Source organism: Lissotriton vulgaris, chromosome 7 (genome assembly GCF_964263255.1).
Source record: "Lissotriton vulgaris chromosome 7, aLisVul1.2, whole genome shotgun sequence".
NCBI lineage: Eukaryota > Metazoa > Chordata > Amphibia > Caudata > Salamandridae > Lissotriton > Lissotriton vulgaris.
The window spans coordinates 693,647,290-693,668,045 of record NC_141695.1 but is presented as its reverse complement, the minus strand read 5'-3'; the positions used below and the strand labels follow the sequence as shown (position 1 = coordinate 693,668,045).

The following is a 20,756-nucleotide window of genomic DNA, read 5'->3' as shown; positions in this document are numbered from 1 at the left end:
ACTTATGGGTTTATTAAAATATTAGATATCCTTACGAATACTGTCCTTCAGCAGAAATCAATCCTTGGAGGAGATACAATTCTTGAACCCCGGTGAATTCCCCTTCACAAAGGAAACACTGAGTAGAGAGAGATCAGTGTTATAGAAGCCTTTATATCATGTAGAATTTTAATGTAGGTAAATGCCTTTGACAACACATTTATCAGACCAGCTCTGCAATTTAGACCAATAAGCCAATATGAGATATGAATTGCAAAGTCTTGTTGGAAATTCCATATTCCATTTTTAGGTTCGAGCCTGCGCTAGCGAGACACTGTTATCCAAAAGGGAAAGGGCTTGAAGCCCGCCTGTTGCTTACCATTTGTTGGTTTGCATGGCATTCTTCTTTACATCCCCGTGATTCGTCACTGCAGGCCTAACATCATTTCCGTTCTTCTCAGTGGAGCATGGACCAAGCACCGATTGATTCAGGTTAATCGGTGCCCATCCACTGCTAGTGAAGTGATTGAGGTACTATTTTGTTGTTTTTATCTTTATGTTCCGTGCAAACTGAAGGTGTGTGACTGGCTAAAAAGTGCCCAGCAGTAGTGGCCCTCGTCACCAGCAGACTGGACAACGGGAATGCCCTCTACGGAGGAACAACAACCAAGCTACTGAGACGGCTGCAACGCATCCAGAACGCCTCGACATGACTGATCCTTGACGTCCCCCGACGCAGCCACATCACACCCCACCTAAGAGGCCTGCACTGGCTCCCCGTCGACAAGAGGATCACCTTCAAACTCCTCATCCACGCACACAAAGCCCTACACAACGCCGGACCAGCATATCTCAACGACCGACTCAGCTTCTACACCCCCACCCGCAGCCTCCGCTCTGCCAACCTCGCCCTCGCCACAGTTCCACCCATCCAGAAAACCACCGCCGGCGGCAGATCCTTCCCCCACCTCGCCCCCAAGTCCTGGAACGCTCTCCCCGCCGACCTACGACAGACCCAGGACCTGCTGGCCTTCAGAAGACTCCTAAAGACCTGGTTTTTCGATCAGTAGCAGCTCCCCCTCAGTGCCTTGAGGCCCTCACGGGTATATAGCGCGCTTTACAAATGCTTGATTGATTGAAACAAAATGGCAAAGATTTACTTTCTACAGTTAACTTTCTTTTATTTTGCCAAGTCTAATTTTCACACTCGTGTTTTCTTTTGTTTTGTTTTTGTTTATGTGCCCGGTTCTCAAAAGATAAGAATAATTTTGTTGCACCACCCTGCTCCCATCCGCCCCGCACCACCCTGCTCCCATCCGCCCCACCCTGCTCCGCGCCAGTCTGCCCCGCTCCGCGCCAGTCTGCCCCGCTCCGCGCCAGTCTGCCCCGCTCCACGCCAGTCTGCCCCGCTCCGAGCCAGTCTCCCCCGCTCCGCGCCAGTCTCCCCCGCTCCGCGCCAGTCTCCCCCGCTCCGCGCCAGTCTCCCCCGCTCCGCGCCAGTCTCCCCCGCTCCGCGCCAGTCTCCCCCGCTCCGCGCCAGTCTCCCCCGCTCCTCGCCAGTCTGCCCGGCTCCACGCCAGTCTGCCCGGCTCCACGCCAGTCTGCCCGGCTCCACGCCAGTCTGCCCGGCTCCACGCCAGTCTGCCCGGCTCCGCGCCAGTCTGCCCCGCTCCGCGCCAGTCTGCCCCGCGCCAGTCTGCCCCGCGCCAGTCTGCCCCGCGCCAGTCTGCCCCGCTCCGCGCCAGTCTGCCCTGCTCCGCTCCAGTCTGTTCCGCTCTGCGCCAGTCTGCCCCGCTCTGCGCCAGTCTGCCCCGCTACAGTCTGCCCCGCTCCGCGCCAATCTGCCCCGCTCCGCGCCAGTCTGCCCCGCTCCAATCTAAAATAACCTGCCCGCTCCAATCTAAAATAACCTGCCCCGCTCCAATCTAAAATAACCTGCCCCGCTCCAATCTAAAATAACCTGCCCCGCTCCAATCTAAAATAACCTCCCCCGCTCCAATCTAAAATAACCTGCCCCACTCCAGTTAAAAAAAATCTGCCCCTCTAGTCAAAACAATCTGCCCCCTTCCAGTCCAAAACAATCTGCCTCTCTAGTCCAAAACAATCTGCCCCCTTCCAGTCCAAAACAATCTGCCCCCCTTGTCCAAAACAATCTGCCCCTCTAGTCCAAAACAATCTGCCCCTCTAGTCCAAAACAATCTGCCCCTCTAGTCCAAAACAATCTGCCCCTCTAGTCCAAAACAATCTGCCCCGCTCCGCTCCAAAACAATCTGCCCCGCTCCACTCCAAAACAATCTGCCCCGCTCCACTCCAAAACAATCTGCCCCCTCCTCTCCAAAACAATCTGCCCCCTTCCAGTCCAAAACAATCTGCCCCCTTCCAGTCCAAAACAATCTGCCCCCTTCTAGTCCAAAACAATCTGCCCCCTTCCAGTCCAAAACAATCTGCCCCCTTCCAGTCCAAAACAATCTGCCCCCTTCCAGTCCAAAACAATCTGCCCCCTTCCAGTCCAAAACAATCTGCCCCCTTCCAGTCCAAAACAATCTGCCCCCTTCCAGTCCAAAACAATCTGCCCCCTTCCAGTCCAAAACAATCTGCCCCCTTCCAGTCCAAAACAATCTGCCCCTCTTGTCCAAAACAATCTGCCCCTCTAGTCCAAAACAATCTGCCCCTCTAGTCCAAAACAATCTGCCCCGCTCCGCTCCAAAACAATCTGCCCCGCTCCGCTCCAAAACAATCTGCCCCGCTCCGCTCCAAAACAATCTGCCCCGCTCCGCTCCAAAACAATCTGCCCCGCTCCGCTCCAAAACAATCTGCCCGCTCCAAAACATCCCACTCCAATTCAAAACATTCTGCCCCACTCCAAAACAATCTGCCCCACTCAGTCCAAAACAATCTGCTCCTCTCCTCGCTGCCACAGACGACATCTGCGCCCTCCTTGACCGAGGCAAAACTGCAGCCTTCATCCTCCTGGACTTCTTGGCCGCCTTTGATCTGTCCCCCTCCTCTCTCTGTCTCTAACTTCCAGTCAACTATGACATTCATCAGGGACTGGAGGAACCACAACCACCTTAAGCTGAACCCGGATAAAACCGAGCTGGTTCTCACTGGTGGTTCATCCAGCCCCTGGAACTCTCTCTTCTGGCCCCCCTCTCTCGGTCCCGCTCCTACCCCTTCCACCACGGTCAAAACACTCGGTGTCAAAATAAACAACCAGCTCACTCTCCATTCACAAATTAGTTCCGTGGTATCCTGCTGCTTCCTCACTCTCCGCACTATCCGCACTGTCTCTCGCTTCTTTTCCCCCCAGGCACTCAAGATCATCATGGCCGCACTAGTGATATCGCGACTGGACTACGCAAACGCTCTCTACCATGGCATCCCCGCGTACAGCTTGCGTAGACTCCAGACTATCCAGAACCAGGCAGCCCGGCTGGTGTATGGCCTCCCTCGCTATCACCATTCCTCCCCCCTTCTCAGGGAGCTTCACTGGCTCCCTGTGAAAGAACGTTCCCTTTTTAAGATCGGCTGTATGGCCTTCCAGGCCCGCCAGGGCACTGCCCCCGCTTTCATCTCTTCATTAATCAATCCCTATGTACCGGCAAGAGAACTTCGGTCTTCCTCCAAGTCTCTTCTTCAGATCCCTCGCTTCACACGCAAAAAGTGGGGCGGAGCCAACTTTTCCACCCTGGCTCCAACATTCTGGAACTCACTCCCTGACCATCTCCGTTCTGCTACTCAGTACCTCCCCTTTCGTAGAGATCTGAAAACGTTCCTCTTCAGCCAGGCCTTCCCCTCTTAAACTCTCTTAATATCTCCTCTTATCTTTTCTTCTGGTCTTTCTCCCTCAGTTGCTGATCCCCCTAGCGCCAAGAAACCGCAAGGTGTATGCTGCGCTCTAGAAATATTTTAAATTAGAAATTTGATACCGTCTCTCACCACACCCTATGCACAAGACTCCACTACGCCGGCATCCTCGACAAAGCCCTGGATGGATCCGCTTCTTTCTGACCAGCTGAATACAGAGTCAGACTGCCTGCTTTCCTCTCGGAACCCACAGAGATAAGCTGCGGAGTGCCTCAGGGCTCCTCCCTGAGCCCTACGCTTTTCAACATCTACATGCCCCCGCTTGCAGCCATCGCCAAGAACCACGGACTCAACATAGTCTCCTACGCCGACGACACCCAGCTGATTCTTTCCCCCACCGAATCAACACTCACCATGACCAACTTTCATGATGGGATGCAAGCTATCTCCGCCTGGATGAAGAACAGCTGTCTCAAGCTCGACTCAGTGAAGACCTCATCCTGGGCTCCACCCCCTCTGCCTGGGAAAACTCCTTGTGGCCTGCAGCACTTGGAACCTCCCCCACAGACAACGCACAGCACCTCCACATCAACCTGGACTCCTTGCTCACCATGAGCTGCCAGATTAACGCCGTCTCCTCCTCCTCCTGCTTCCACAAGCTACGCCTGCTCAGAAAGACCTTTAACTGGATCCCCACTGAGTCCAGAAACGCGGTCACCCACGCACTCGTCAGCAGCAGAATAGACTACGGCTACGCACTCTACGCTAGCATCACCCATAAACAACTCAAGATATTGCAGAACATACAGCACTCCTCTGCCAGATTCATCCTCCACATCTTCTGCCGCAACCACATCACCATCCACCTAAGAGACCTCCACTCCCTCCAAGTCAACAAAAGAATCGCCTTCATGCTCCTCAAACATGCCTACAAAGCCCTATATGATGCAGGACCTGCGTACCTCAGGCACCACTTCACATTCCAGGTACCCACCAGATACCACCGCCCCGCCCAACTGCCCCTGGCTACCAACCCCACGTATCTTCAAGACCACAGCAGGAGGAAGATCCTTCTTCTACCTCACACTGAAGACCTGGAGCACCCTGCTTCTCTAACTCAGGCAGTCACCGTCACTGCCTCAATTTAGGAAGGACCTCGTGACCTGGCTCTTCGACTGAAGCACAGCGCCTCGATGTACCTGCAGCTCCCTGTGCTTTGAGACCGTTACGGGTGAGAAGTCACACTTTACAAGCCTTTGATTTATTGATTGAATTGGACCCACTCCAACCCAATGCAATCTGCCCCACTTCATTGTCATCCGTCCCAATATTTGGTGTTTAGTGGGGTTCCAAGAGATTTGGGCCCCAGTTTAACTGCATCTGCTGCATCATTGAAATAGTGACCCTAGTGCCTGCAAGATAACTGCATTTGTGACTGCCTGTTTAGTAGTCAAATATAGCAACATTAGGTGTTTAGTGGTGTGCCTAGAGCTTTTAGTCCCAGTAAAATGTAGCAATATTTGGTATTCAGAGGAGTTATGACAACTTTTGGCCCTGGTCCCACTGAACCTGCTGCACCATTTTAATATTGACCCTTTTAACTGCAAAGTAACTGCAATTGTGCCTGCCTGTTTAGTAGTAAAATATAGCAATTGCAGGTGTCTAGAGGGAAAGAAACCAATATGTAAACAATTACCGTAATACTGCGGTAACCATAAGAAAAAAAGTTCCAACCACCAACCCAGATGGAAATGATTAGTTAGGCCACGGGAAACTGATGAGACACTGCAGTAATAGGCTACAACCAATAGAAACAGAGGAAAGTAAACTGACAAGCATACAGATCAATAACAAGCATTGGAAATGCAATAGGTCTCGCATTACCTCTAGGCACACCACTAAACACCTAATGTTGCTGTATTGTCTCTTTTAAAATGCTGCACAAAATGTTCTTTTTTTTTCTTTTCTTCCAAAAGAGTCTATGGTTTATGTCCAATGCATGTATCGGTCAATGGGGAATTTTAGAGGAAAAGCAAACATTTGAATTAAACAACACTTGTTCACTTCAACAAAGTCCAAACTAAAAAAATTAAGAAAAAAAACCCAAGAATTCATTGAAGGCTTGCAGTTCAATAATAGTAAAAAAGAAAGCCAATATTGCAAGTACTCAAGAAATATCGTCCACTAATTCAGCCCCTATAGCTTCAAGGATCGTTAGAAATTCTGCCTCTTTCAAAGGATGCAATTTGGATCCCCCATTAAAACCTGTGGGAGGGGGGGGGGGGGGGGGGGGGGGGGTAAAGAAGAGTCAGGGAACTGAAGCTCTCTGGGCCAAGGCAAACAACAGCTATTTTACTCTTGACCGGATTCCTTGGTCAAGAAGTGCAAAGTTCTGACTACTTCCAGTCCTGGGCATAGCAGATTGATAAGCACTCAAATAGTATCAGGGGTTTTCTGCACCAAAAACTCTTGAATTCTCTGCATTTGAATACTGTAAGACGGATGATTTTGCCCCAACTCAAGTCATAGTTCAAAAATGTGGGTTCTTCCACGGATTCAGAATATCCACGCCACAAACCGCACTGAACCTAGTTTGACCGCCTATGCAGCACAGTCTCCTGCCAAGTAGGCCCTCTAACCTCACCAGAATCGCCGCACCCTTTTTTTCAAAGTACTCCGTTCAGTGGGTAACAAAGTCTCAGATTGTACCTCTCTCTTCCACTTATCGTTGGACAAGTCAAAAGCAATTCTACAGGTGTGGTAAAGTAATGATCCATCTTTTCTTTGTTGCAGAGAATATTGTGTGCAATTCCTGCGTTTTCGTTTTCTGTAATCTGAGTCAGTTCGGCTGGCACTTTTTTGCAGGTCGAGCGGTGTATCCAGCTCTTTCTGTTCATAACTCGTACTGCTGTGCATGTTGCCAAGAGGACCTGTTCCGGTTGGTTTTGGCGGTGTGTGGATCCTTGGTGAGGGAGAGCGTCGGAGATGATGTTGATGTTGATGTTGAGGTTGTGATGGCGGGCCACTAGTGCGAGGGGGGCCATGTAGTCGTTGAACAGTGTCGGGCTGAGCCCTGGGGGACGCCGCAGATGATGTTGGTGGCTTCGGATCGGAAGGGTGGGAGGCGGCCCTCTGGGTTCTGCCGGTGAGGAAGGACGTGGTCCAGTCAAGGGCCTTCTCTTGGATCCCAGCTTCTTGGAGGCGTTTCTTTAGTGCAATGGCTGACTGTGTCAAAGGCGGCCGACAGGTCCAGGCGGATGAGGGCTGATGTTTCGGCGTTGTCTAGTTGGCGCCTGATGTAGTCTGTGGCGGCGATGAGGTCTGTCTCAGTGCTGTGGTTTCGTCTGAATCCGGACTGGGACGGGTCCAGGATGTTGTTGTCTTCCAGGTGGCTGGTCAGTTGCATGTTGACGATTTTCTCTGACTTTATCCGGGAATGGGAGCAAGGAGATGGTCCGGAAGTTCTTGAGTTCCTTGGGGTCTGCCTTGGGCTTCTTGAGGAGGGCGTTGATTTCGACGGGCTTCCTGCTTTCTGGGAATGTCGCTGTTTTGAAGGAGATGTTGATGACCTTCCGAAGTTGGGGTGCGATGGCTGCGTCTGCTTTGTTGAACACGTGGTGTGGGCATGGGTCAGACTGAGATTCTGAGTGGATGGAGTTCATGACCTTGCGTGTCTCGTCGACGTTGGACCAGGAGGTCAGGCGGTTGGCGCTGGTGGTGTTCACAGGGGAGGTGGAATCTGGTGTGGTCGGGGCGGTCGTGGTGTTGAAGTGGTCGTGGATGTCAGCGATCTTGCGATGGAAGAAGATGGCCAGTGAGTCGCACAGTTCTTGTGAGGGCGGGATGTCGTTGGGGTTGGAGAGTTCTTTTATGATGCTGAAGAGCTCTTTGCAGTCGTGTGCGTTGTTATCCAAGTGGTCTTTGAAGGAGGATCTCTTGGCTAATCTGATGAGGTGGTGAGGTCTGCGGGTAGCGTCCTTGTGGGCTGCGTGGTTGTCTGGTGTGCGTTCGTGGAACCATGTCTTGTCCAGTTTTCGGCATGCACGTTTAGAGGCCTGGAGCTCGTTGGTGAACCATGTGGCTCTCTTGCTGGTGTGGCTGTTGGGGGGGAGGGGTTCTTGAGCGGGGTTCTTGAGCGGGTCGAGGGTGTTGGCGCAGTTGTTGATCCACTGTCTGAGGTTGAGGGCTGCGGCGTCTGAGTTGGTGGGGTCGGTGGGTTGGTTCTTGGCGAGGGAGGCGAGTAGCTGGTCTTCAGTAACTTTGCTCCAGCAGCGGTGAGGCAGCTGATGGGTGCGATGGTGCGTGGTTGGTTTCTTGAAGGTGAAGTGGATGCAGCGGTGGTCGGTCCAGTGGAGTTCGGTGGTGTGGTTGAAGGCGATGTGGGACCCTGTGGAGAAGATAGGGTTAAGCGTGTGGCCTGCGTTGTGGGTGGGTGTGGTGACTAGTTGTCTGAGGCCGAGGTTGGCAGTCAGGGTGGTGGAGTTGGTGTTGTCGTTGTTGTTCTCGAGGTGGAAGTTCAGGTCCCCGAGGAGGATGTAGTCCGTGGAGGCGAGTGCGTGGGTCCTGGCGAGGTCGGCGATGTAGTCGCTGAACTGAGCCTGGGGTCCGCTGGGGTCCGCAGGGTCTGTAGATGAGAGATCCTCTGAGGGTGGTGTTTTGGTCAGTGTGGCTCCGGATGTGCAGGTGTTCTGCAGTGTTGAGGGTGGCGTCTCCATGGGTGGCGTCTCCATGGGTGGCGTCTCCATGGGTGGCGACCTTGAGGGTGGACTTGTGGACCATGGCTATTCCTCCTCCGATTCCGTTGGCGCGATCCCTTCGGGTGATCTTGTAGCAGTCCGGGATGGCTATGGCGATGTTTGGTGCCGAGGAGTCGTTCCACCAGGTATCGGTCAGGAAGGCCACGTCTGGGGTGGAGGTGTCGAGCAGATCCCAGAGGTCGACTGCGTGTTTGCGTGCGGAGCGGGTGTTGAGGAGTATGCAGCAGAGGTGGTTGGGTTCGGTCCTTGGAGGTTTGGTGGTTCTGTCGCAGGTGAAGCTGCAGGTGTGGCAGGAAAAGGGTCCGTGGGTCCGTTTCGCAGCGGCCTGGAAGCAGGCGTGGTTTCGGCCGGCGTTCAGTGCGTGGAGGCTGCTGGTGTCATAGTGGAGTCTGGTGTCGTGGCGTTCGTAGGGTCCAGGGGTTCTGGCGCTGGGCGCGGTCCTGGCGCGGATGGGCGCAGACGGGCTTGTCTTGGGCGCGCCCGCTGCGTGCTGCTGCTTCTCGGCCTGCATAAGAGGAGGCTTGGGAGGGAGGAGCAGCTGGGAGCCGGGAGCAGGGAGGCCAATGGGAGTGCTGGGGGGCGGGGCTGCAGGGAGGCAGCGGCGGGAAGGCCTGGTAGGGGGCGTGGGGGAAGACAGCGGCAGAAGGGGCACTAGGAAGTGGCAATCAGCGGGTCTGCAGGCGATGAGTGGGGGCTGCCTTCAAGCAGGGTCAAAGGTCGCTCCCGATCACCGTTGCTCGGCCTGTATTTATAGGAGGCCTGGGAGGGAGGAGCAGGTGGGAGTCAGGAGGCGGGAGCAGGGAGGCCAATGGGAGTGATGGGCCGCAGGGAGGCTGCGGCGGGAAGGCCGGGTAGGGGGTGGTGGGGGAAGACAGCGGCAGAAGGGGCACCAGGAAGCGGCAATCAGCAGGTCTGCAGGCGACGAGTGGCGGTGTGGGGGCGACCTGCCTGCAAGCAGGGTCAAAGGTCGCTCCCGATCACCGTTGCTCGGCCTGTATTTATAGGAGGCCTGGGAGGGAGGAGCAGCTGGGAGGCGGGAGCGGGGAGGCCAATCGGAGTGCTGGGAGGCGGGGCCGCAGGGAGGCTTCGGCAGGAAGGGGGCGGTGGGGGAAGGCGGCGGCAGAAAGGGCTTCAGGAAGCGGCAATCAGTCTGCAGGCGACGAATGGCGGTGTGGGGGCGACCTGCCTGCAAGCAGGGTCAAAGTATCGGTAAGATCCACTTGACCCGTAGCTTGTTCTTCAGTGGTGAAAATGCAATCGTGTATATCACTAGTCTGTTCAGAAGGCAATGGCAACAAAGTAGTGAGATTTAGGGTCAGTCATCGTCTAAGAGCAATGTGTGGTGCTAACAGAGAGAGTTTGTACCCGGTAAGACGAGCACTCGTCAAATGTTGTCTTAGTTGGATTCAATAATACATCAACTTAATGGGGAACAAAACCATCAGTTTGTGGTCTAATACAAGTCCTGCTGATTCTGATCGAAATGGCAGTTGATGCCACAGCTTTCAGGCAACCAGGGAGTGCTGTGGCGACAGGGTCCAGAACTGCAGAAAAGTATGCACAAGGGCGTTTTGTCCCCGTGTGGCTGTGTTAGGACCGACAATGCACAACCTTTTCGTTCGTGTACATGAAGAGAAAATGGTTTCATATAATCAGGTGTTCCCAATACAGGTGCAGAACATAACGCTGGTCGGAGTTGCTGATATGCATCCTGACACTCAAAAGGCCAAGGCAATTGAAACGGGGTATCTTTGGTCGTAAGTGCAAGAAGGGGTTTAATAATGAGTGAAAAATTAGGAATCCAATGACGACAATAGAACACCATGCCAATCCATGCCCTAACGTCCTTTTTCTTTTGAGGAATAGGTGTATTTATGATCGCCTAAATTCTGTCTTTAGTCAGTGTCCTTCCTTCCTTCGACAAGAGGTGACCTAAATAGGTAACCGCTGGTCGACAAACTGCAACTTATTTCTCGATACTTCGTGGCCCAATTTCGCAAGGTGAGTCAGTAAAAGCAGGGTAGCCTCAATACAAAGTTCAGTGGTGTCGGCTGTTTCAGTAGATCATCCACATATTGTAACAATGAAGTGCCTGGGGGTAACTGCAAGGTATCTAGTTGACGTTTAAGGGCCTGACTATAAATGCTCAGATTTTCTGAAAACCCCTGGGGAGCACAACAGAATTGGAATGATCGCCTCTTAATAGAGAAATTAAACAAATACCTGCTAGAGGGAGCAATGGGAATGGAAAAGAACGCATTCTTGAGGTCAATTACTGAGAAAACACAAGCCTTGGTTGGAATCATTGTCAATAAAGTAGTAATATCTGGAACTACGGGAAACTGTGGCACTAAGAATTTGTTAATTTCATGCAAATCGATTACAAAGCGATAAACTTTTTCTTTATCTTCAGAAATGGAACGTATCAAAACAGGCACGATGGGGCTATTAGAAACATTGCTATCAGTCTCCTCCACTACTCCTTTTACAATAAGATCCTCTATAATCTGAACTAAGGCGCTTTCACCTTCCTGCGATATTTTATACTGAGGTATGCGGGGCAAAACAGCATTCTCTTTAACCTGAATATGCACCGGTGGATAGATAATAAACCCACGTCAGTATCGCCCTCCGCCCACACACAAGGCGGGAGAGTGGATAATGCATGTGAGACTTCATCAATAACATACTGCTTATTACGCATCGGCTTACCAAACGTAACATATACACCATCCGGTAAACAATAGATGCATGCATGGAAATGTTTGAGTAAGTCGAGACCCAGCAAATTATCAGGACAATTTGGTGCAAGAAGGAATGGTGAACTAACAGTAAACTGTCCAATAGTAAGATCCAGGGGTTTCCACACATGACTAAGAATATGCTTCCCAGCAAAGCCTGTGGACAGGTTATTATGGCCAGGCGAGGGAGTCCCAGGGATCAGTTTTATAGAAAGCGCACTTCGTGTAGCCCCAGTATCCACTAGAAACTTCTGCGAGGTCCCCAATATTCCACCAGTAACATATGGGCCCGTCTGATCTATCGATATGGAAACTGATCCCTTCCCTCGTCCTCCGCTGTCCTAGTTAAAGCGCACACCTGTGATATCGAAGGCATTAAAATCACTTGCATAATAGGCTTTCGTTGGGACAGAATTGCCAAAATAATTCTGTCTTACTAGGACCAGTACGCTGCTGAGGGCCCCTTGTTACTCCCGTCCCGTACCTCTACCTTGTTTGTGAAGCAATAGCCAGTGGGATCGCCAATGTCCGTCCTGTTTACAATATGCACATTGATTCCGACCCAACAAACCAAATGTCTGAGAATCTTGATTAGTCCTCCTTGGGAGGTCAGCTCTAAATACTCTACGACCTCTACCTCTCTGTGGCCCATAAACCTGTTGCAACTACATTTTAGTTTTTAATTCCTTAGGTTTACCCTCTTTCTTTTCTTTTTCATAATTTACTTGATTCTCTTAATACTGGGCCATGTCCAAAATCTTTGGCGGAGTAGAGGAAGCCCACGTACTTTCAGCTATTCGTAATTTCTGCGAAATCTCAGGTAGCAAGGTAGCTACAAATTTGTCCACAAATAAATGTTGACCTGTATCAGAAGTTGTGTCTGGACCACTGTAATCCTGAAATGTTGTTTTAAACCTTGTGAAAAAATCAGGGACTGACTCATCTTTGCTTTGTTTGCAAGCTACCAATTTTGCCCATGATATTTTCTTTGGTGGCACTCTCTCTTTCAAATAAGTAATGATGTGACCCGGTAAATCTAATCTGAGCTGTGGTGGTTCCTCCCCCGCATTCCTATCAATATCTGCCGCTTGTAATTGCACCCAAGTACCACCAAAAGCTGCATTGTACTGTTTACAGACCATTCGCCAAAGGTCAGGGGGCAATATCAATCCGAAAAACATATCAATATCAACTAAAGTCATAACACAAGAAGTCACGGCAGCATTCAATTCCTCATAAAATGTACTCTGGTTTTTTCTAGGGTCAGGTAAAGAATTTTTAAGGGCCAAGACGTCCGATCGCTTCCAAGGGTAATAAATCCATTGGAACTGGAATCCAGCTGTGTTAACACCCTGACCCTCACCTACGGCTGCTTGAAACACAGGGGTCTCTTCTTGCATAGGAAAAGCTTTAGCTGAGGGCGCCATGAGCCTCTTAAGTTTTCAGTTTTGAGTAAATAGCTCTCCTTCCCCCTAGTTTTAAAGGAGCAGTGTGAGAAAGTGCCATCTTTCTTTTTTTTTTTTCTTTTTTTTTTAAACCTTTTTATTTATTAATTGCGGTCAACAGAGATACATGACAGTTACAGCATCCACAATCCAGAATAGCATGACAGGTATGGTACATTCAGTAAAAAAATCAGTGACTAGTTATGGGCTGGTACATCATGCACAGGCAGGCCCACAACATACCCACCACAGTGATCAGTATAGTGAGAACATCCACGGTAAAGCACGCCTCCCCCCCCACTCATGGTCCTAAGGTGCTGGGATCCCTCAGCATCTACGCATAAAGACATATTACCAAACAATGACGAAAGGTGCCACGAAACCCCCAGCCCCCGACAGCCTCAGTCCCTACCAGTCAGCCATCTACGTCTCCGTGTGCATAAGTGTGCCTCATTTGTGTCAAGGGGAGGATAGCCTCTCGTTTGTCACCCCAGGGAGCGTGTAGCACACAGGCAATAGCAGTGCATTATGTCAAAAAGCGGGGCTTAGTGCTCACCCATGCAAGAGTCCTCTCTACCGATGCACAGTCACTGGAGCCAATGTGTATGTTCACCCCCCGCAGATCTGTTATTCTAGGATATTGGGAGGGCTAGGAAGGTGTGTATTGTGAGTAACAGCACATGACCTGCAAGTACCCCAGAGTCCCCAGCAGCCCTCCAGCAGTAAGCCTACCACCATAGTCTGGGCAGGGAGGGCTGAGTTCCTACCCCTCGGTCGTCATGTAATATGGTGAGTGTACTACGTAACGGCCACACGCTCAGGGGGCTCTGGGGATCTTCATCCCCAGAGGAGTCACTGTGAGCCATCTGTGACAACCAGTAAACCTGTAGAGGGGACCAAAAATCACTGGGTCTACAGCGGGCGGGGAGCAATTCCGCATAGATGCCATGTTGGTCTTGGCAGTACGTGAGGTCGTCTAGCCAGTCCTTAAACTTCGGTGCCCTGCCCCTCCCCCATCTGCAGGCGACCCTCCTTTTAGCTAGCAGCAAAGCAATATTAACAAACCTCCGGTCCGCCTTGGGCACATCCTTGGTATACCCCAGCAACATCACCACCGGGTCCAGAGGGAGGGGGCCAGCAATCATAATTTGGAGAGCAGTATGTACCTGCGCCCAGTATGCCTGAATCGCTCCACACTCCCAGGCCAAATGAAGGAATCCCGCACCTTCCGCGCGGCAACGCGCACACCTGTCGTCCTCTGAAAGGTGAAACCGTAGATTCCGAACCGGAGTGTAATAATATCTCTGTACAAACTTGTAATGAATAATTTTCAATCGACAGCTGGAGGATATGTCAGCCGTGACCGAGCAGCAATACTTCCACTGCTCATCAGTGAGGCCAACAGGCAGTTCAGAGTCCCAGGCAACCCGTGCCTTTGACAGAGCCGGCGGCCGCTGCCCACGTATGGCAGCATACAGTTTGGACACCAGGTGCCTGCCATCTGACATGCTCTCTCACAGAAGCCGTAGGGTGCCGGACTGTAACGCCTCGGATCCAACGCCGAGAACACGCCTGTCAGCGCGGCGGTTGCCGCTTCACCACTCGCGCACCGTTGACAAAACTTCCCCCGCCGATAAGATTTCAGATTTATGCATTGAATTAATGGTGACGGCCGGCACCATCTCCCTTCCCAGCGGCAACCTCGCTCACTGCCAAGGGAGAGACTTGAACATTCCACGACTAAGTGACAACGACCCCCCAATCCATGTCCTGAGGAGAACCCGTGCAGTAGTTTTGGGTTCGAAACGCGTCGACGTTTTCACCTCCAAGATACCGAATTTCTAGGGCACGCTAGGAATTAACTTAAACACACTTTGGAATTGCTGATATGTTCCTATGTTATTCCTAGCTTTGGCACCTAATTGTTGATTTATTGTGTATCTTGTGAGGGTTGTAACAAGGAGGTTTTTTCTTAACATAACAGTCCCCTTGCTGTTTGCATAATCAGGATTGGAGCCTCTATGATTGATTAATTTGAGGCCTGTTTGATAGTTGTCTATGTTATTTATGTATGACAATTCCTTTGTTTACACATTGATGTTTTGATATTTCCTTCTCATTTCACTGAATGTATATTTGTATTTTGTGATAAATGTTGTGTTGTATCTCTTGACGCCAAAAACTGATTTAAATTTTTTTTTTATAAAACCGATAAGTAAATCAATACAAATGGTTGTCCAACCTAGTGATTTGTTAGACTAGGCTGTGCACCGTGATACAAACTCGAAACTGCCCGGCCCTTGTTTTGTTTCTTATACAATAGTGGTCCACGCCGGCCAGTGACAGGACCCAAGCCTTTCCTAGTTTTCCTTTGCCATCTGACACCAGCATCACATGCAAAGGCATAACCGCCCCCGGCTCATCCGGGAAGCTGGGGAGTATGTCCCGCATTCCCTGGCGCAGCCTAATATAATAGAACATCTCCATCGGTGTCGGGGGGCCGGTACGAAACACCTGATCTTTGGTGCGGAACGAACCATCCTGGAACAAGTCACCCCACGTGGTAATGTGTACTCGTTTGCACATGGACCGAAATCCAGTTTCCAGCAATAGCGACAGCTTTGGGTGGTACGCAAGAGGCATTGCCGGTGAATAAAGCATGGGCGCTCCAAGTAGTTTAGTCACTCTCCTCCAAGAGTCAATAGTGCAGGTAACAGTGGTAGCAGGTGTCTCTACATCGCCAACCTGACCCAGTAGCATGCCCTTGAGCGGGAGTGGATGTACTATCCAATCCTCGGCAGCAATCTGCGGCATAAAAGGGGCGGGGCTAACCCAGTGAAACGCATGCTGCGCCTGAGCACTGAGATAATACACTTCCAGATCAGGGACATCGAATCCGCCCCTGTCATATGGTTGCGTTAGGACGTTCCAGCTAAGGCGCGGTTGTTTGCCGCCCCAGAAGAGGCGTAGCAGCTCGGTGCGGAGCCTCTTAAAAAAATAGTTTCCCGGGTAGTAGGGGACGTTCTGGAATAGGTATAGGAACCGCGGTAGGATGACCATTTTTATCAGTGAGGCCCTGCCTGCCATCGACAGCGGGAGGGTCAACCAGCGGGTCACATTGTCCGTCAATTGCGAGATAGCCACTCCGTAATTCAACCGAATCGTGTCCTCATTATTGAGCGAAACCTCAATGCCCAGGTATCTCAGGTCAGAGCCACACCATTCCAACGGGTAATCCAATGGAAATTGGGTAACTGCGGCCGTGAGGGGGAAGAACTGTGACTTCTGCCAATTAATGTGCACTCCGGATATGCCGCCAAACGCTATAAACTCTCGCAGGAGTGGGTTAAGGTGTTGTTGTGGGTGCCGCACGTACAATGTAACATCATCAGCATAAAGGGAAATGCCAATCTGCCGTTGGTTACAGTTAAAGGCGCTGGCCTTATGTAATTGCTGGATCCTGCAAGCCAGTGGCTCGATTGCCAAGGCGAAGAGTAGGGGCGATAGGGGGCGGCCCTGCCTAGTACCTCTCGTGATAGGCATTTGAGCAGATAGCACCCCATTAATGACGACCCTAGCGACTGGAGAGGTGTAGAGCAGTTTTACCCAGGCAATAAATATCCGAGGGAACCCCATTCTGCCTAAGATAGCCATGAGGTAGCCCCACTCGACGGAATCGAACGCTTTGGTGGCGTCCAGGAACACAGCAGCGACTGGTAGCGTAGGCGCTATGGTGGGTATAAGGGAGAACAGCGTGCGAAGGTTATGCGATGTGGCTCGCCCTGGAACAAACCCAGATTGATCCGGCAACACCAGTGTAGTCATGAGCAGGGACAGGCTGGTCGCCAGCACTTTAGCAAGGATTTTTGCGTCGCAATTGAGCAGCGAGAGGGGCCTATAGGCGTCAGGCTCAACGGGTTTTTTCCTGGCTTCAGAAGTGAGGTTATCGCTACCTCCCTCATTGAGCCCGGCAGTATCCCCACCTCCAGCGATTCTTCAAAGACTTCCTTCAGCACCGGTGCCATGATGTCGATGTAGCACTTATAGAATTCGGCTGGAAGGCCGTCCAGCCCTGCAGCTTTGCCATTGCTGAGGGACATAATCGCTTCCCTGATCTCATCCAGTTCAAAAGGACATCCTAGGAATGCCCTATCACCGTCACTCAACCAGCAGAGTGCTATGTCATCCAGGAAATTCCCGAAGTCCACCTCGCTTTCCTGCTGTGTGGAATACAACTGTCGATAGTGCTGCAGGAAGGTGTCCTGGATTCTCTTAGTGTCCTGATAGGACCCGCCTTTGCCATCAGTGATTTCTAATATGTGGGTGGCATGGCGCTGGTGTCTAGTGAGTGCCGCAAGCACCTTTCCTGGCCGGTCCCCCTCACAGTAGCGCCTAGCCGTCCAGTACTTGCCACGGAACTTCACCTCTCTAGCTGCCTCCTCCTCAAAGGACGAAAGCTTGGCCCTGAATTCCTCCGCCAGGTCAGGGCGAGGGTTTCTGACCATCTCCGCCTCCAGCGCTTTAAGCTCCAATTCAAGGTTAGACAACGTGCGCACTATGGCCCTGAGTATACCACAGCTCTTAGAGATCGTGACGCCCCTAACAGTCACTTTAAAGGCCTCCCAGATCGTTTCCACCTTATCGACCGACCCTTTGTTTCTAGGGAAGAATGCCTCAATCTCCTCACCCAATTTGTGTTTAAAAACAGGGTCAAGCAGAGCAGAGGGGAAGAGCCGCCACGGCGGCCGCACTCTGGCATAACCAGGCATTTCCAACACAGCCAGTACGGGGCAGTGGTCTGAGTAAGCACGAGGTAGATGTTGCACCCGATCTACACCCCCAGCCAGTCCTCGCGAGATGAAGCAGTAGTCTATCCTCGCCCATGAGCGTGCGTGCGTCGTGAAATGCGTGCCCTCCCTAGTCACCGGGTGTGTGTGTGTCTCCAGCTATCCAATAGGCCCGCCTCCGACAGTATACCCTGAAGAGCGTCCCGAGCCTTCATGTTGTATTGTCCACTACCATCCGACCTATCTGCCCCAGGATCCAAGGAGAGGTTGAAGTCCCCCCCACCCCCCAGATTAAGTGAGTAGCTTCCACCTCCAGTACATGACCCCACAATGCGAGGAAGAAACCGGGTGTGTCGATATTGGGTGCATAACAATTAACAAGCATGACCACATCAGTGCCCAATCTGCCCCATAGGATCACATACCTCCCCTCAGTGTCCACCTTCACGCCCAACCTCTGGAAAGGAAGCCCCTTATTAATCAGAATGGCCGTACCCCTCGAGTAAGTGGAATACGAGGAAAACTCCCTCACAGCAGCCCATCTGCACGCAAATTTAGAAACAGTACGTGGGTTTCCTGAAGCATTGCGATCTGTACATGATGCCTATCCAAATATGCAAGTACATTTCTGCATTTCCGGGGGTCGTTAAGGCCCCGAACATTCCAGGACAAGATTGAGACATTACTCAAGGCGACATCACCCATGCTCATCATCACATCCCTGAAAAAAAACCACGGTCAGTGCACCAGCCCTCGCTCGGAGCGTACCAATGACAAGTCCCTTTACTGATTGAAATCTTCGCATTGCCCATCCACTGATTCTCGCACACACTCCATACTTGATCTCTGCACACATGCCATGAATATCTCCCGCAAAACTGCCCCTAGGGCCAACAACGCATACCCCCACAGTCATAAACCCCCCCACCCCACCCGTGCAACACCCCAATCTCCGCTCAACAAGACCTCCCCCCTCCCACTGAAGCAACCCAAACTTGCCAGTATCACATCCCCCCTCCCCACCCCGATCCCCGCCCTCAACAACCATAGAAAAACTGTGTGGGGAATCCCCTTCCGGGGGCATCATAGGTACACACCGAAACACCCCTACAATCCCCTCCCGCCCCGCACAGATCATACGGGAACAGTCAGAGAAGGGGGGGTGGTGCCTGGTATATATCACCCCTGCAGATCAGAGCCTGTCCAACATATCACCGTCTCTTGCGGCAGCCCCCCCTGTTGGAGCAGATGCCAGTCAGGCCAGGTGAGTCATCTATGCATCCGCCACTGCATACACCTCCCCCAACCTCACCACCATCCTGGACATTCCAATACAAAACTCAACTCTGGAGTACAGCATACGACCTGTCCGCCAGTCCACAGCCAGTTCACACTATGATGATACTGCAATCCAGTTCCGTAATCCAGGTCAGGACAACCAGGGCCAAGACAGGTCGAAGGATCCAAACCGAATGCCAGTTCTACAACAGGAGGACAACCAACCAGTCACAAGGAGGCAACCTCAGTCTGCAGCTTGCTCCTCTGGGTCTCCGTCCGCATCTTCATTGTCCGCATTACGTCTATCTCTCCTGGTAGCTCGGAGTTTCTTGATGTAGTCCTCCACCTGCTGCGGATTGATGAAAAAATGTTGTTTGCCCTGATGGGTCACCCTAAGTCGTGCCGGGTATAGGAGGGCGTAATCCACCTGCATGTCCCTTAACTTTTTCTTAACAACCAGAAACTTTTTCCGCTGCTCCTGCTCCAGCGGCGTAAAGTCCGGGTACACCGAAAAGGGCACTCCATCGCAAGACAGGTTGTGATTCGTCCGTGCTGCTCGTAGTGCTGCGTCGCGGTCACGGTAGTTAAGTAACCGGGCGATGATAGGCCGCGGCTGCGCCCCTGGCTTGGGCACTGGACCCAGGGAGCGGTGCGCCCTTTCGACGATAAATTGACCAGAGAAGGCCTCTCTGCCCACCGCAGCGACCAGGATTTTCTCCACGTATTCCTCCATGCGCCCAGTGTTGGTGGATTCCGGTACACCCGTTCCGCGAATGTTATTGCGCCTACTTCTCGCCTCCAACTCCTCATTCTTTGCCGCTATTACTCGCAGTATGTTGTCCATTCTGGAGAGGCGCGCGTCGTGAGAAGCAGACGAGTCCTCCGAGGCAGAAATGCGTCTCTCCGCTTCCGTCAAGCGTTCTTCATGGACCTCCAGCTTCTGTACGACCCCATCCATCCTGGAGGACAGGCGGTCCACCTTGTCCACTATCGTGGCGAAGCCCTGTCTCATCTCTTCCAGCATTACGCGCATCTCGGGGGCCATGGACGTGGAAGGGGGCTCAGTGCCCGGTGGGTCGTGGGCACCACCAGCGCCAGTCGTGCCACGCAGCTGCTTCTTGGGCGGTGCAGGCTCAAAAGAGAGTTTAGGCTGCTTGTTGTCGTTCTTCCCCATTGCGTTCCGCCTGTAGGGGCCCGAGGCGCCCAGCGAGAGGCGATCAGCGTGGCGCCCACTGCCCTTCGCCAATCCTCTGTGCATTCGCGCCCCCTGCGCAGTGGTCGCGTTGTTGGCAGCGTCTTCTGCGTGAGGAACAGGGTAGCAGTGCCAGAATGTCTCCCCCACCACGATGTGCCCCAGCTCCGGTGACCAGGACCAGCCACCACTGCTTACTAGGGGGATCGGAGTCCCAGCTGGCCACGTTGTGTGGATGGCGGGTAGTAACTCGCCGGCGAGAAGCAAGCAAGGTCCGCGCTCAAAGTGCCCTGGGGAGCAGTGTGGGGGGTAGGGGGGGGGGGAGGGGGGGGAGGCCCAGCGCGTCTCCACCGGGCAGCAACGCCCACAGTATGGTCTCAGTCCGTGGCCCCCACAGGTTCCAAGACACTCCCCGACTCCCAGTGTCCAGAAGCAGCGAGCCCAAAGCAGTATCAGGGGCACCGCCGGCAGTCCGTAGTCAGAGGCCGGGGTCCCGGTCAAGCATCCCCCGGCTCAGGCGGTAGCTCACGGCACTCTCCGCACTCACAGCAGGGCGCAGGTCCGCCGACCAGCACCACCGCCCGGTGCCGCAGGCAGTGTAGGGGGAAGACTCACCGCCGCCGCCGACCACCGAGGTCCGGCAGGTCCCGCACCTCCCGGGCCGATCACTCCAATTCCGAGGCCTACCTGCCTCGTGGCAAGCCCCGACCTCGAGTGGTGCCACACGCAGGCTCCCGCGCCTCCTCTCCCCAGCGATGCGTCCCGGCCAG

At 52.6% G+C, this 20,756-nt stretch overlaps 1 protein-coding gene across 1 annotated transcript in view; it reads left to right on the top strand.

Annotated features, from left to right (window-relative positions):
• SMURF2 (SMAD specific E3 ubiquitin protein ligase 2) overlaps window positions 1-20,756 on the top strand; it is a 1,116,208-nt gene that overhangs the window by 352,702 nt on the left and 742,750 nt on the right. The gene's annotated exons all lie outside the window — the stretch shown is intronic.